The sequence below is a fragment of the Melospiza georgiana genome, chromosome 2 (genome assembly GCF_028018845.1).
Source record: "Melospiza georgiana isolate bMelGeo1 chromosome 2, bMelGeo1.pri, whole genome shotgun sequence".
In the NCBI taxonomy this organism is placed as follows: domain Eukaryota; kingdom Metazoa; phylum Chordata; class Aves; order Passeriformes; family Passerellidae; genus Melospiza; species Melospiza georgiana.
The window spans coordinates 80958830-80974586 of record NC_080431.1 but is presented as its reverse complement, the minus strand read 5'-3'; positions in this window follow the sequence as shown (position 1 = coordinate 80974586).

Below are 15757 nucleotides of genomic sequence, written 5' to 3'. Positions count from 1 at the left end.
TTGCAAAACTGGCAGAGGTGGCACAACAATTTGTATCCTCTCTCTTTGTGTACCTTGCCCAAAGAATTACTGACTTGTAGCTGAGAATTGTTGACAGTTGTGCCAACAACCTGGGCCATGCAGAAGACTGTATGTGACACCAAGAGTGCAGTTTGTCCTCACAATTTCCTGTTGCTGTTAGCAATTTGCAAACTGGCAGGTAGGCTTGGAGGGATGTCCATTAAAAACAATGACATCTTGTAAATTATAAGGAGAACACTTGCACGCAACACATGTGGACTATTAAGATTTTGTTATTATAGGTACTTTGAAACAACCCTACATTACATGGCCTTGTTTGAAAGGTCTTGTGTAGTAAATCAAAACACATTGAAATAGCTGTCTCAGAAATACAAAAGGTTGATGTGATATAGTTTTAAACATACAATTCCAGACAGTAAAAATGTTGACAACAGCTTGGCATCCAGATATTGTGTTTCATCCAGAGATCTGAAAGAACTTTTAAAAATGTCTAATTGTAGTGTAATGAGTTCCCATCTTGTAGCAAGGATTATTAAAGTAGAAAAAATGCATAACTATAATTTTCAGGTTCAGATTTCTATTGTTGGATGCTTACATTCATATTCATGTCCTTGATCTAAATATAGGTTTAGATGGCAAGTTGCATTCAATTTTGAAAAATTATCTGATTTCCAGGCCCAGAGATTGAAAGGAGGAAATTTTGATAAGCATTTGAAACACGTAAAAGCCTGAATATTTTGTTCCTCTCTAGGATTCGTCCTCTTTTCTTTTCTTTTCTTTTCTTTTCTTTTCTTTTCTTTTCTTTTCTTTTCTTTTCTTTTCTTTTCTTTTCTTTTCTTTTCTTTTCTTTTCTTTTCTTTTCTTTTCTTTTCTTTTCTTTTCTTTTCTTTTCTTTTCTTTTCTTTTCTTTTCTTTTTTCTTTTCTTTTCATTATTTGTCTCTGGCTTTAGATGGTAATTGCCAGTTAATGTATCTCTGTTATGCTTACACTAATATTACAGCATCTTCTTCAGAAGCAAAGCACTTAAAATTATTCAGGTATCTAATAACCTTACAACTAGGAAGCAAAAAGAGTTCATACTTCTTAATTTAGCATGTAATGCAGCAGTGCTGCTGTGTACCTAACAATGCTCATGTCCTTCCTCGGTTAAGTATTTCAGATGAGCAACGCAGCTCACATCCTGTTGGGGAAAGGGATTATGAGACTTTTATCTCTTAATTGAGAGAACGTGATTTCACCAAAAGAGCTGGCAGTAGGGTTAGATAACTCATGGCTCTCATCTTTTTCTTTCAGCACTGTGGGCTGATAGAAATTGAACATAGTGACCTGTGGGATCATAGAATGGTTTGGGTTGGAAGAAGGCATCAAGATCATTCCATTCCAACCTCCCTGCCATGGACAGGGACACCTTCCATCAGATCAGATGTCCCATCCAGCCTGACCTCAAACACTTCCAGTGATGGGGCATCCACAGCTTTTCTGGGAAACCTGTTCCAGTGTCTCACCACCCTCACAGGAAAGAACTTTTCCCTAATATAGAATCTAAATCTCTTTCAGTTTAAGACCATCACCTCTCATATGGTCACCACATCCCCTTGTAAAAAGTCCCTCCAGATGTCTTGTAGTCCTTTTTTTTACTGGAAGGCTGCCATATGCTGTCCCTCAGATTTCTCTTTTCCATGCCTCTTATTTCATCGGCCCCAGAGCTGGATGCAGCTTTCCAGGTGGGGTCTCATGAAAGTGGAGTAGAGAGAGAGAATCCCCTTCCTTGCCCTGGTGGCCAGCCTGGATGTTGTTGGTTTTCTGGGCTGGAAGTGCACATTGCTGGGTCATGTCGGTCTTTCCATCCACCAACACCCCCAAGGCTTCTTTGAACTGCTCTCAGTTGCCTTGCCTATACTCTCTGCCTGTCTTGCCTGTATACTTAGCCCAGTGTAAATTAAAGTGCTTGAAGTTAATATTATACCATTGTTTCATCCAAAAAGTTCACAGAGGAGAGTTTTTCAGTTGAGCTGTTTCTAAAAGCCAGAGAGCTTCTGCCTTGGTACCAGCCAGCTCACTTAATGTTTCCTGTGCCTCGGGAAAACACCTGTGAGAATTAAAGTTCACCTTCTCCCTGTGGTCCTCAGTTATCAAATACCCTGCTGGAACCACAGGCAAGTGGCTGGTAGGCAAAGCAGTCCTGTAGCTACACTGTGGCATGCAGGGCTGGGGCTGGCCTCTCTCTGTGTTACTTGATTTGGGCAATTGCAAGGATGACATGAAGCTATTTTTGTTTCACCTTTGCTGGTCTTATGCCAAGAACAGCTTGGAGAACCTTGGCATGACTTGTACAGCAATGATTATTTCTGTGTAATTGTTTGCTGCAGCACAAAGTCTCTTCTCAGTCAACTGTTTAAACTATGGGTGGTCACAGATGATTGGATTCATTGCCTTCTGCTGTCTTTATTTTTTATTAATACAGCAATAAAATCCTTATCTGCATGGATTGTGTAAATTGTAAAGAGGAAAAAAATAAACCTCTCTCCCAAGTTTATTTCATTTGTAAAGCCCTCTGCAGGCCTGACATCTGTTTAACATAGTGTATGTTTACAGTACAACTTAAATAGTTAAGAGTAATAATTACATTTAAAACCATACAGATGTTCTCATTCTGAACAAAATTCATGACTATGTAAGATTGCAAACCTTATCCCAATTCTTATTTACTATACCTCCTTTTTTCCTAAATGCATAAAGAAAGAGGATCTTGTGGTTCCTCTGCAGATTGAGAACTGAGCTGTCCTTCTTACACTATCTTCTTGGACCATTTCTTTAGAAGTATTCTGCATCTTCCAAGACTCTACATGAATACATTTAAACCTACAGTAACAGCTGCTTGATATGATATTATTCTAGGAATACTCTATGACTTTGTAAACACAGATTGTGTGATAAAGAGAATCTCAATTGAAAAATCAAAAGGTCATTCTCGTTCGTTCTATAGTGAGATGAAGGATGAAAAATATGGATGGATAGAGCAGTACAGACTTGAACTCATCTTGTGAGGCTTAGCTAGTTATTTCTTCAGCTCTGTCCTAAGTCACGTGTTTCCATGACAAAAGTTATTTCAATTAATTTATATAAAATAGCAAAATAATATTTCAGGTTTAGTTGTGATTTGAGGAAAAACTCCTGCTCTCTGGCTACAGTGTGATTAAATCATGCATAAGTAATCAGGTAATTACAAAGGAAATATAGGTAAAATTGAAAGCAGATTCTGAAATTTTAATTAGCTTTACACAGATTTTACTATTTGTTTAGAAATTTGTATTGGAAATCAATTTAGTTTGCAGCTCTTCAAGTAATATTAGCTGGTCAATCATCCTAAATTGTTATTAGTTTGGAAATCAGAAAGCTTGTGCATGACTGTTGGGTCCTTTAAGATCACACAATATCAAGAGAATGGAAGCTCGTCAAGTATTGTTTAAAGTGTTGTTTGCCTGGACATCTCTTTTGCACTCAAAAATTAGAGCAGAGTTTGAACATTTGTTCAAAGTTATGTCCTCTTTTAATCCAGCTCTTGGCATTGGAGGTTGTGTATTTTCCCTACATTTCCTCTTGTCACACCTTCCCCACATGGCAAGTTTGATCTGATCCTCTTGCTGTGTGGTCTGACCATTGGCAAAGCATGTTTGGAGGTTCATGCTCTACAGGTGAGATACATGTTCTTCAGCCCAGGTTAAAACATCAGTTTTTGAGACCTGAGCCAGGCATCTGAGCCAACTGCCAGCGTGTTCACAAACAAAACAGCAGATGCTTGTGGTTCTCTCTGAATAGGGAAGAAGAGACTGAGGATGTTGTGGATTATACTGCTCCAAAGAAGAAGTGAGGATAGGATTTGACAGAGAAACTGAAATTATTTAAATCAAATCATGGAAGCATATAAGACTTACATAGGGAATTTCTTACTTTCAGATAATTTCTTCATTTCCTGTTATCAATCATTGTAGCAATGTGTTTTGCTGGAGCTCTATTGGAAATATTTATAGGTCTACATATGTATGGGTCCATATAAAACCCTCTGGCTTAGAGAAAGCTGATCTAACTGCAAGGATTGATCCATTTCAACAAGTGTCAAATGCATTAACAGTAAATGGTGCTTAAACAGAAACCTGTCTCAACCTGAACCTCTTAAGGTTATGGACATGTGTAACCATACTGGTTTGGAATCTCTGCCCTTGCAAATGAGACATTGGGTTGTTTGTTTTTTTCCCATAAAAACTGTGTTGTCCTAAACTTGCAAGTTTTGCTGGGCTGCTATGATGTAAACTTTATTGAACATGACTAGATCCCACAAGTTACAGCAAAGTTGATAGGAACAGCTAGGCTGATAGAGTACAGGCTGACAAACACACAAAGACACACTGATGGGTTTATGTGTCTCTAAACACATAAATGCATTAAATACCTGAGTATAAACATGTGTTTATAAATTCAGAAATATTAATCACTGAAATACAAAAATATGAGCAATGGTGGTGTCTGATTCATAGTTCTCAGTAGGAAGGTATGATGACAAACACCTGTGGTAAGGACAGTTGGCTGAAAAATTGCTCACCTTTGAAAAAGGAAGAGTTGAACTTGGGCTCCTGGATCTCAGTACAACAGTCCTCATTTTTGTCTCCTGAGTACAGTTTGAGCATTGACTCTTCCTGATGGTCTTACCATGTGCACAGTAATGTGGTTGGGAAACTTACCCAGCTGCATCACTCAGTCAGGACAGACTGAAGATAGAAAAAATCAGTGTAGGTTTTTAAAAATACCCTTCATATGTATGTCAGTAAGTATGTCAGAAAATTTAAACACCAGTGAAAATTAACTGGCCCAAGAATACAGCAGGCTTGCAAAAATGGGTTTTTAAAAAGTGATCATCTAAGACTACATGATGTAAGTCTTAGCAGTCAGAGTATTCATTGCTAATGATGACACTTACTGATAGAAACATGAAGCCCTTTTGCCTCAGTGCTTAAAAAACTTAAAATTGCTGGTGGGGTCTGAGGTGGGAGGTTAACTATCCCAGCTCATTGTGACTTGTTCTGAAATAAGCATTAATGATTTCTGCTGGAGAGAGAACCTGGACAAGGTATACATAGGTGAGACTACATTCTTTTTTTTCTGTGTCTGTACATAAATTTTGATGTACACGGTAATACTGAGAAGCTACTAATAAAAGTAATAGGTTCCTGTAGTTGTCACGTCTTAATAATCTCTCTCCAAAAGAAATAATAGAATTTTTCTCTCTGTCTCTCCAGAAAGCTCTTTGCTGTTTTCCTCTAAACTCTGAAGACAAGATCCCTTGATACTGATGTTCCAGACAGAGCTATTATATCTGAGCCTCCAGACAGAGAAATTGAATTTACAGGCTTGATGTTGTAAGGCTTCAAAGAGCCAAAGGGGTGGAGAGAAGACTGGCACGAAATAGTACACTTTTCTCAGTTCCACTTTTGGGAAATTAAATAAACATTTAGAAATAAAATCATGAAAGCATTTTTTAAAATTAGATATGTTAGCATTAGCTGTTCATTACATTCTCCCACTTGCAAACAAATTGTAGCAAAGTATCATTTGTCTTCCAAGAGTGTGGAGGCAAGGATTAATTTAATGTTTGTTAGGAAGTCTTAGATCCATGGAGAGAAGCTGTGAGAAGTGTCCACAGATCATTATGATAATTTTATATATAATAATGTTACTTTCATTTTGCTTTCATTTTGCTGAGGAACAATTATTCAATCTCAACATCCTCCACCCTCCACAAAAGTGGTCACAGCTAATTGTTATCTATTTATTGGCTAGGGAAGCTGAGATTTTTCTGCTGCATTCAACGTTGCACAAGAAATAAATGAGCAAGAAATGAAGCTGGCAAGAAATTAGGCATATACAGTGAACACTTGAAATCTTGCTGATGTAGTTGTTCACTGAAGTGCCTCCTATTCCTGTTTTCTTAGCAGTGTTTCTTTAGCTAATGGGTTTAGCTCAGAAAGAGGTTACATATGCTAATGGTAGTTTTGTGCTCTCCTTGATTCCTTGCAGAAGGACCCAGAGGGGGGTGCTTTGTTTGTTTGAAATTGTTGCCTTTAGCTTTGTAGATAGTGAAAGAGGTGAATAAGCTGTCTTCTGAAATTTTAGGAGCAGTCTGCCTTGATCCTTTGTAATTTGGAAAGGTAATATCATGGAGTCTCTTTAACAAAAGCAAGACTCTTTAACAATATTGTCGGACCTAATCAAGGTAAGCAACAACCAAAGGGTTGAATGATTTGATTAAAATTTGCTGTTCCCAGTCACTTTGTAATGTTTGTTGCCTTGACTGTTGTGGTGGTGCTTTTTCACTGCCAATCTGCTGTTTTAGTAGAGTTTTCTTGTTTACAGAAATCCAAGTGCATTCCTGTGGTACACCTTAAGTCTGTCTTTTCAATAGGGGGAAGTGAGATCCATGGATAGGTTAGTTTTAAGAGTATTTCCTTTCACTTTGCAACATATTGCTCTTCAGATGGCTACAGATCTGGTAGGTTTGGCCTTAGCAAGGGTATATTTTGAGTATTGAATCTGTTAAAAGCAAGAGAAAATCAGACATCACTTTAGTGAAGGTTTGAGGATGTATTTCCAGTTCAGCATTTGCTATTCCGTTTGTAATTGTGGGCAGCTCTCTAAAAGTGAGATATCAATGAAATAACCTCTTTCTCATCTCTATTTATTCTCCTTTTGAGGCCTTGTCTTTGCTCTCATCAGTGTCTAAGTCAAAACAAGGCATCACACCATTGCTAACACTGCAGGTTTAGCCTGCTATCTGAACATCTAGCCAGGCTTGTTCTGCTTCACTAAAGTGGCACCCACAGGAAAGTGACTCTAGATCTGGAACTTATCAGGGTTTTTTGTTTGTGCTTGAGACAAGTATACATGTGACCTAGACTTCAACTTTTACTGTGCTGACACTACAGGAAACACTTTCCTTGTCAGTAAGCTGATCTGTCAACACCAGAAGTAGTTCTAGCTAGTGGCTACTTTTTGGCTGATTTTCTGGTCACTTTGGTTAGATGGGCTCTAGGAGTGTTGCCTTAAACAGCTGAAATGCCTAAGTAGAGGAATTCCTCCACAACCAAAGTTTAGATGATCTGCAGCAGAATTCAGTATCACGTTGTTCTCATTTTATAACAGTGGCACACCCACAGCACCCACTATACACACAGTCTCTCCTTATGCCCTGAGGCTTGTGTTTCATCCTGAGGAGCTCTCAATACAACTGTTGTGACACATGCAACATCACAGATACCCTTCCCTTACCAAAACACTGTGCATGCCTTCTGCCCCTCATTGACTCAGGAGAATCAAGCCTCTGAGTCATGCGGTGATTGCAACCCCTGAAGAGATATGTCCCTTTTTTATTTTAAGATCTTGTAAGTCTATTAAATCTCTGGGTTTAAGTTTGTTATTTGCATCTCCCTGTACAAGTCTAGGGAGATAAGAAGAAAAAACAGTGAGTTAGTTGCACTTGGGATTCTCGCCAGTCTTTGTGAGATGGAAAATTCCTTCCTAATTCCATATCTGACTTTAAATTTGACCCTCAGCGTGTGAGCAAGTTAGACCAACATACGCACTTAAGAAAAAATAGATCCTTCGTGTCCTAGCAGGACACTGGTGCAACTTTTTCAGGGTCTCAGTCTAGCTGCTGCCAATCAGTGAAGCTTTGTCTTCATTCAAGCATCCTAGAGCATCCTGGTAAATTGGGCATCAGAAAAAAGTGTTATGGAGTCATTTCAGTGCAGAGCCATGAGGAAGATGAGTATGTTGAGCACAGAAAATCTCTGGTGCCCAGGGGAGAATTTAGTTTTGTACATGCCAACATTAGTGATCAATCATACATTTAAACTGCCTTCTTCACTGCTAGTTTTTGTGTTTGTATTGGATTTTAACTAACATTGCTCCATTTTACAATCTAGAGGACTGATTAAAAAATATGGAATAGGTTCACAATGAGATTGATCTCTGGATAGTGTCTTTAGAAAAGACTCCTCTCATTGATACCATCCCTTAAACAAAACCTTTAAGATCTATCTATAAACTAGTTTTGAATCTATTACTTGCAATTTTTAATCTGGTCAATCATATGCCTTGGACATATCCATGTTGTAGTCTATATAGTTGTCTTTATCTAGTTCATAATTTCATTAAAAGAACAGTGGGGGTTTTTAAAAGTATGGTTTGAATTAATAATATTTTATCCTCATTGATTTTTAGAAAGACTGCTGGCTCAAATAATTTCATTATTGTACCCAGACAGATATTGGGGTATGGTGCCTATAATTTCCCGGGTCTTCCTTCTTTAGTAGATATTTAATAACTGCATACACTTGCAGTTCTCTGACCCTTTGAAATTTTCCCATTTTTCCATGAGTAGTTCAGTATCAACACTAGTGATTCGGAGAACTCCTTATTTAGTTTATGTTAGACTCCAGGCCTGTTGATTTGAAAACATTTAATTTTAGCAGATCTCGTCTCACATCTCCTTTTATTACCTACGGTGAATTTTGTTGGGCTGACGTAATATGGGATGATACTTTCTACAGCTTCATTCCAAGGACAAAACAATGTGCGAAGGACAAAATGTTTATTCGATATTTCCGCCTTCTTTGGATTGTCATTTACAGTTTTATCACCCGCATCAAGCAATGGGCTCATGGCCAGTCTCAGGCACATTTATATTTATAAAAATATCATTTTTGCCTCTTTACCTCTGTTAACTATTCAGTACTTCCTTGATCTTGTAAAACTCCCTCATAAATTCCCTGCATGTTTAGAATCTTAGCATTTATTAATGGTTTTTACTTTCCCCTTTCTTCAATACTACAAATAAGTGGTTTTAGTATTTTTATTGCCAACCTTTTTTTTCAGACAGCTTCTGGTTTAGTGTAAATATTTTTGTGCCTGGAAGTGCATTTTTGGTCCATGACTGGATAGGCTTAACACTTAATTTACATTTCAAATTGATTTTACACTATCAGCCAATGGGAATGATGATTGTTGAAGTTTGTCCTGTTTAAAACTCCAAGCCTGGTTGAAAACAGCTCCCTCTTACTGGTTGATGCCGCATTTTGCTTGAATATCGTAATTGTAACCACATCACCATTACTGGTACCCAGGCAATTACCAGATGAAGGCAAGCACTAAAAATTTCTAGTCCATCAAAAACAATCCTGTGGCTGAGCTGATTGAGCTCCCACAGGGAAATTTTTATGTTACCACTAGAGCCCCAGGAAACTTAAAAATCATCTTATTGCTGGCCACTTCATGGGTACAGCAATTCCTCCTCAACACATTTTTTTCAAGTTAGCAAGGAAATTGCAATAAGAAGCAGACAAGAAACAAGAAAAAAGGTTATTAGGAACAATTCCAGTGAGTTTCCCAAAGGAAGCATGAGAGGTTGCCTGAAAATCCTTGAGTTTTTTTTCCTCCCACTGGCTGTTTGTGCTTGCTCCATGCTGTTTGCTGCCCCTGCTGTTGTGTTGATAGAAATGTTTATAGGGCTGTGATGTAAATAAGAGCACCAAGACTCAATCAGATTTTTTAAATGTTACCAGCAAGTTGTGTTCTGATTTACAGCAGGATCGTCTGGAACTTCTATCAGCCAAATATCTATTCTTGAAAGTTTAAATACGAGACGTGAATAAAACAGGATATTTTGTACCAGTCCCCAAGGCAGAGAACTAAAATAGATGTAGGTTGTCCTTTACACAGCATCAAGTATGGAGTGCTTCTGTGACTCCAATGCTGTATGAGCAGTTTTGGCTCCAGCTTAAGGAGACTGTACTCTGAGGTGATACAGGATTCCCACTGAGAGAGGAAAGGGAAGAAACAAAGTCAAGTATATAGCTGGGATCTTGTTGGGAGCTGTTAAAAAAAAGACCATCCAAAGGGAAGGCTGTCCTTTCCGCTGTGAAATGAATTTTTTGGTTTGCCACTTAAAGTGAAGGGGAATATGGTTCATCCTCTGGTCTTCCACTTTTGTTGTTGCTGAAGAACAGATCCCTATGGAAAGAGGATCCTCACCTTTGGAAACTTACAAGGGTCTATATTTCTTTCTCTATTTCTGAGGCAAGGGGTATACCATTTCATTCTTTGAGTGATTTATGGGATGCAGGAAAGAAAACTGGAACAATTCAGAAGAGGATAGCATGATTTTCTTTGATTAGGTGGCAAGATTCCTCCTAGGAGAGGAGAAAGTATGGCTGAGAAATGGTGAATGGACATTTGGCTGGTGGTATCAGCTTCTTCCTTTGCTGTTCCTGAAATAGTCACTCTTGTCACCTGCCTTTCCTCTCACCTTGTCTCCCATTCACCTTTCCCCTCCCACTTAGATAATGAGAGCACCCATTCTCTCAGCCCTTTACTAAGAATTAAGTGGGGATGGAGTGAAGCCCTATGGGTAGGGGGCTGACTGCTGTAGAAAATTCCTGGAAGTGGAAATGCTTATCCAAATCTGGCCCTCTTCTGGTACTCCTTCATTTGACACATTAATCCTGCTACCGCAGAACTAGTCAGCATAATGCCCCATTATAAATAAAACTACAGACATAAATATCTAGTCAAGGTAGAAAATATGGGTTTGGTGGTTTGCCTTTCCTTTGCCTTCTCTTCTCTTCTCTTCTCTTCTCTTCTCTTCTCTTCTCTTCTCTTCTCTTCTCTTCTCTTCTCTTCTCTTCTCTTCTCTTCCTCTTCCTCTTCCTCTTCCTCTTCCTCTTCCTCTTCCTCTTCCTCTTCCTCTTCCTCTTCCTCTTCTTTCTTTCCACCTGCTGAAACAAGCACAGCAGAGTTGTTTCTTTATCATGCTCCTGCTCCTGCATTTTTCCAGCCCAATTAGGCCATTACCAGGGCTAAATGAGGCATAGAGCCTCCAAAAGTCACACCGTCGTCCCGGAGATGAAGCGTGTAGAGCTGCAGAGCTGGCAGGCAGGCAGGCAAGGTGGCTAAGTGTGACCCCAGGTGTTTTTCTGCTCCAGAAAGATCACCTTCAAAAAGGAGTGAGGGGGAAGTCAATCAAAGAACATTATTTTTTAAAGTGCTGTGTTAACGAGAAGTGGCCACATTGTGGTCAATTAACACAGATGTGTTTCTCGGGGATGCACAGAGGAAGTGGGTGGCCACGGTGTCTTCTGATTTCTGGACCATGTGGCAGAACGGGCCATGAAGACCATGAAAACTTTAAAGTATCTTCCAGTAGTTCTGGTATTAGTTTTTACTTGCTGGTCAAGAGCTCCCTCCCTGCCCTTAGGTTTGTAGTGGGCAATCCCACTCTCCTGACAGACAGATGGTATTCCAGCATCCAAGCTCCCTATCCAGCTGGGAGCCTTCAATCATTCATATCATGCCAGCCTGTGCAGTAAAGCAGGGTACTGTTCAATTCTTTCCGTGGCACAAACTCTGTATTTGATTCTGTTCCCAAGCTGCTGGGAACTCTGTTGGATGTGGAAATGATGCAGAGGAGGACGTCGTCTCTCCTGCCCTGAAGCTCTGGTATTCCTCACCAATCATGCTTAAATTATCAACTGGGAAAAATTAGGTTGTAATATCTAACACAATGGGAGCAGGCCCTATTTAGAAAGGCAGAGAACACAAAGCCTAGCAATTCCGTTCATTAAAGCCTGGGATCCCCTGCTTTTTTTCAGAGAGGAGCTGTGCCAGAAAAGAGGCTAATTTTCCATAATATGCTGTTTCAAGAACATAAGGTGTTGTATGCTGAAACAAAAATAATACATGCACTCTTATGAATTTTTTTTTTTGTACAATGAAGATAATGGATGAAGTCCTTTGCTGTGAATACAGATTATTTTGGAAGTTAAATAGCTTTGCTTGTCCCTATTTTCACTTGAGTTCTGCTGTTTTTACTCACACTGAGCAATACCTTAGTTACCAGCTAAATCATATGAAAACTCCTGAAGAATGTGGTAGTAGTAATACTAAATTCACAAACTAAATAAATCTAGAAGAGAGAAAGATACAATTCCTAGCCTTTTTCTCATTTAAAAGCATGATAGTGGACCTGTTGAGATAGCTGTAGTAAAAAGGAGCCCACACTTGAGCATCATTAGATGTGTTCTTTTGGATTTAGTTATTTGAGGTGCTAATCTAAAAAGAGCATGCTCTTCATCTGGGCAGTCTCCCCAGCAAGTGTCATGCTCCTGTCATGCTCCAGCAAGTGTCTTCCTCAATTTCAAATCCAGCTGAGTTGCTTAATTGCATCATCACAACAATTTAAGTTAAACTGCCAGAATTTTCAGGAGAAAGCTAAGGTGAGGGTTCAAGATCTGTTTTGTCAACTCCTGATGACCTCCAATAGTGATGCAATAAAAAATCACAGTGACATTGTGATATCTTTGGTGATTGTATCAGCTGAGGAGAGTGACAGGGAAATTTCAATAGGAGAATATCTTGTTCATGTGAGTGTTTGATTTTGATTTGTTTTTTTGTTTGGTTTTTTTTTTTTTTTCTTTTGTAAAATTAAGTCTGGTTTTCATAAAATTTTGTCCTATTTGCTTGGGACATTAATCAACTGCTAGCTAGTGGAGCTAGACATGCCCTTTATTAGACACTAGCTATATAATTTTCTAACACATTTTTAAAGCAGGCATCACTGGGTACTGCTGGACGCTGGTTCTTATACTGAATGGACTGTGATTTGAACCTGGATGGGAACTTCCAGCATCCTCTTATATTATAGCGCAGATAACATGCATCTGTAGGGTTCAAGATTAATTCTGTAAAAACTTTAGTAAAGTGTTTACGCTTGTCCACTTCATCTTTTACAAATCATTGTGGAAAGTTTACTTCCTACAAACTTGTAAATAATATGAAGTATCCCTGGAGAGGGCAGGGAGTGCAATAGGGGAGAGCAACACTGGCTGTTTGCATTGGTGTTGCTACTTGCCAGTGCTGGCTGCATGTCATGGATCTGTGGTATCATCTTACTGATGTCTGCAGCCACAAAGTGCAGCCCCACAAGCCCAGGCAGCATTTCTTGGGTGAATAAAGTAAATAATCATAACTGATAAACAAATTCCTGCATATCACATTGATCTTCCAGCGTATTTTAAAGGCAGATGAGGGTCACTGTTGCTGTTCCAGGGGTCAGTGTATAGTGTACAGTATTGTATTCCTCCCTGTGCCCCATTCCATGGGACATGCTAGCACAAGCCAGATCTGCAAAGAAAACTCAGCAAAACTTGCCTTCTCTCACTGTAGGGCTAGAGTGGGACATGTGCTTGTCTGTGCCCATAACTCACCTCCCCTCACTCTTGCAGTTCTACTCTTGAATTTCTTCTGTGCCTTTCACTGACCTATTTTAATGATTTATGGGTTTTGCAGAGCTTCTGTCCTTGCTAGAGTTCAATATTTCTATGACCTTTCCAAGACTCCTTTTACACTGAATCTGTTTCCTTTTCCTGGGGACCCTGTTCACTCCTGCCTTCTCTAGCAGGAAGAGGTTACAGGTCGTGTACAGGCAAAAGAAATACAAAAATAGACTAGAATGTTTTGGTATTAGAATGAAAGAAGGAGAGAGAAGAAAACTGGAGAAGGAACAATAATTATTCCCTTCAGAAAATCATAATGAAGAGAAAATAAGTAATGGGAAAATTTTAAAAAGGAAAAAAAAAAGGAAATAGAGAAAAAGAAAAAGAAAAAGAAAAAGAAAAAGAAAAAGAAAAAGAAAAAGAAAAAGAAAAAGAAAAAAAGAAAAAGAGAAAAATAAAAAGGCAGCCTGTGACAGTAGAGAACTAGAAATATAAACGAAAAGGATTAGGAATAAAAAAGCCACAAAAATCCATAAGAATTCATTAATAAATCATACTGGAGTCAGTAGAAAAGAAATTATCCAACAAAAAGGAAGTGTTTATTTGTTTTTAATAATAGTATAAATGAGAACAGAGCAATCAGCCAGAGGCCACTTTAGCTTCTGATGCAGCAAACCAATAAGTACATGCTAAGCTTTTAGAATCTGCTAAATTTCATTAAAGACAAGTCTCACTAGAGTTGAGCACATACTTAAGTGTTTTTTCTGAATTGGATTTGTGTTGAAACTGGCTCAGAATTACAGTTGTCCTTATTGTTTGGTTCACTGAGGATTCTGCAGGGGGAAAAATATGAATAAAGCATTTTACTTCAAGCACAGATGTTTTTAAAAACAAAATCAAGTAAAATTAAAATAAATTCCTAAGCAAAATATGTTTTCCTCTGTAAGCAATTTGACAAAGCTGGACTTGAAAAAGTGTTCAGCTCTCAGATCTGTATTTTATATCTTTGCTAGTGAAAAGCCTGAATCAGCCTTGATTCAGCTGATACTCAGTTTGACATTTGTTGACGTAGATGAAGCATAGTTGCAATACGTTTCTAATATTATTTCTGTACACTATTACAAGTTGGGAAGCAAAGTCTCAAATTAATTGACATATGGCTGCCAAGCCAGGCAGGATAAAGAAACAGGTATCATGTCAAGGGTCCTTCCCCACAACAGCTGTGGGAGAGCACCAGTTCCAGCAAACCCATACCAAACTGTAATCAGAAACACGTTATCCCAGTTTATTTAAAAACTGCACTTAACAGACAGATTGACTTTCCTAGGGGCTTGCACCTAATCCTGATTGATCAAAGATGCCTTTGGAAATAATTTTGCTGATACAAATCAGATTCTTCTCATGTTTATTTACATGATATGGGCTTATTTTCTCTTGCTGTTTTGTAGAGGAATAATCAAAAATTGGTTGATTAACTGAGAGAACTACAGAAAGATAATTATGCATTGCCTTATTTGAGAATTCTTTTTCTGTTATTTCATCTTCCCTGACCTTTTGGTTTGCTCACCACAGATCTAACATTGGCCAGTCAAAAAGTGTGACATCTCTTTTGAATAACACTTCACTAAATTGTGTAATTTTAATTCTAACTACTCACAAATGACTGACTGCTTTGGCATCCCCCTGACCTCTCCTCTGTTCTTTTCTGCCTCACAATGTAGAACAGAAAGAAAAAGCAATTCAAGATGTCCTACCCTGGTGACCAGACCTTCTAACCTATTATTTTTTAAAGAGAAGAAAGAGAGACAAAAATTAGAGAGAAATGTAAGGTATAGAGCATCCAGGAGTTGATAACAGCAATAGTTCCTCCTTATTCTTTCCAGACAGACTACAGCAATGCAGTTCCATAAACCGTGTTCTTTGACTGGCATTTTTTTTTATGTTAAAGAACTAAGCTGAAGAGTCTTTTCATTTTCTTGTAGAAAAGCTCATCTTTTAAAAAATTTGGTTTATGCAAAGAGCATAACACAATCATGTTGTTCCAATGGGCGTGCTGAGCAAGGAAAAAGGACTTTGCTAGGGGGATTCAGTCCTTTTGTCAGCCCCAGAGATGTTTCTTGTAAGAGAGGAAGAAGATAGATTAGAATTCTGTGTGTCCTAAGGCCATTTCTGTGTGTCCTAAGGCCAGAGACACAGGAAAGATAAATCCTGCAAGTCAGGAACTAAGAGCAATTCAGTTGGGTGACGCTTGCTGGCAAAGCTCCTGCACTGGATGTCCAGGAAAGACTTGCTTGAGATGCAGGAGTGTACATATAATGTGCAGGAACATAAGGTGCCCTGAAAGGCACGCGGGGTGAGTGCATGGCTGTTTCACCTGCAGGTAAAACCTGAACAACTCAAGTTTCACAAACCA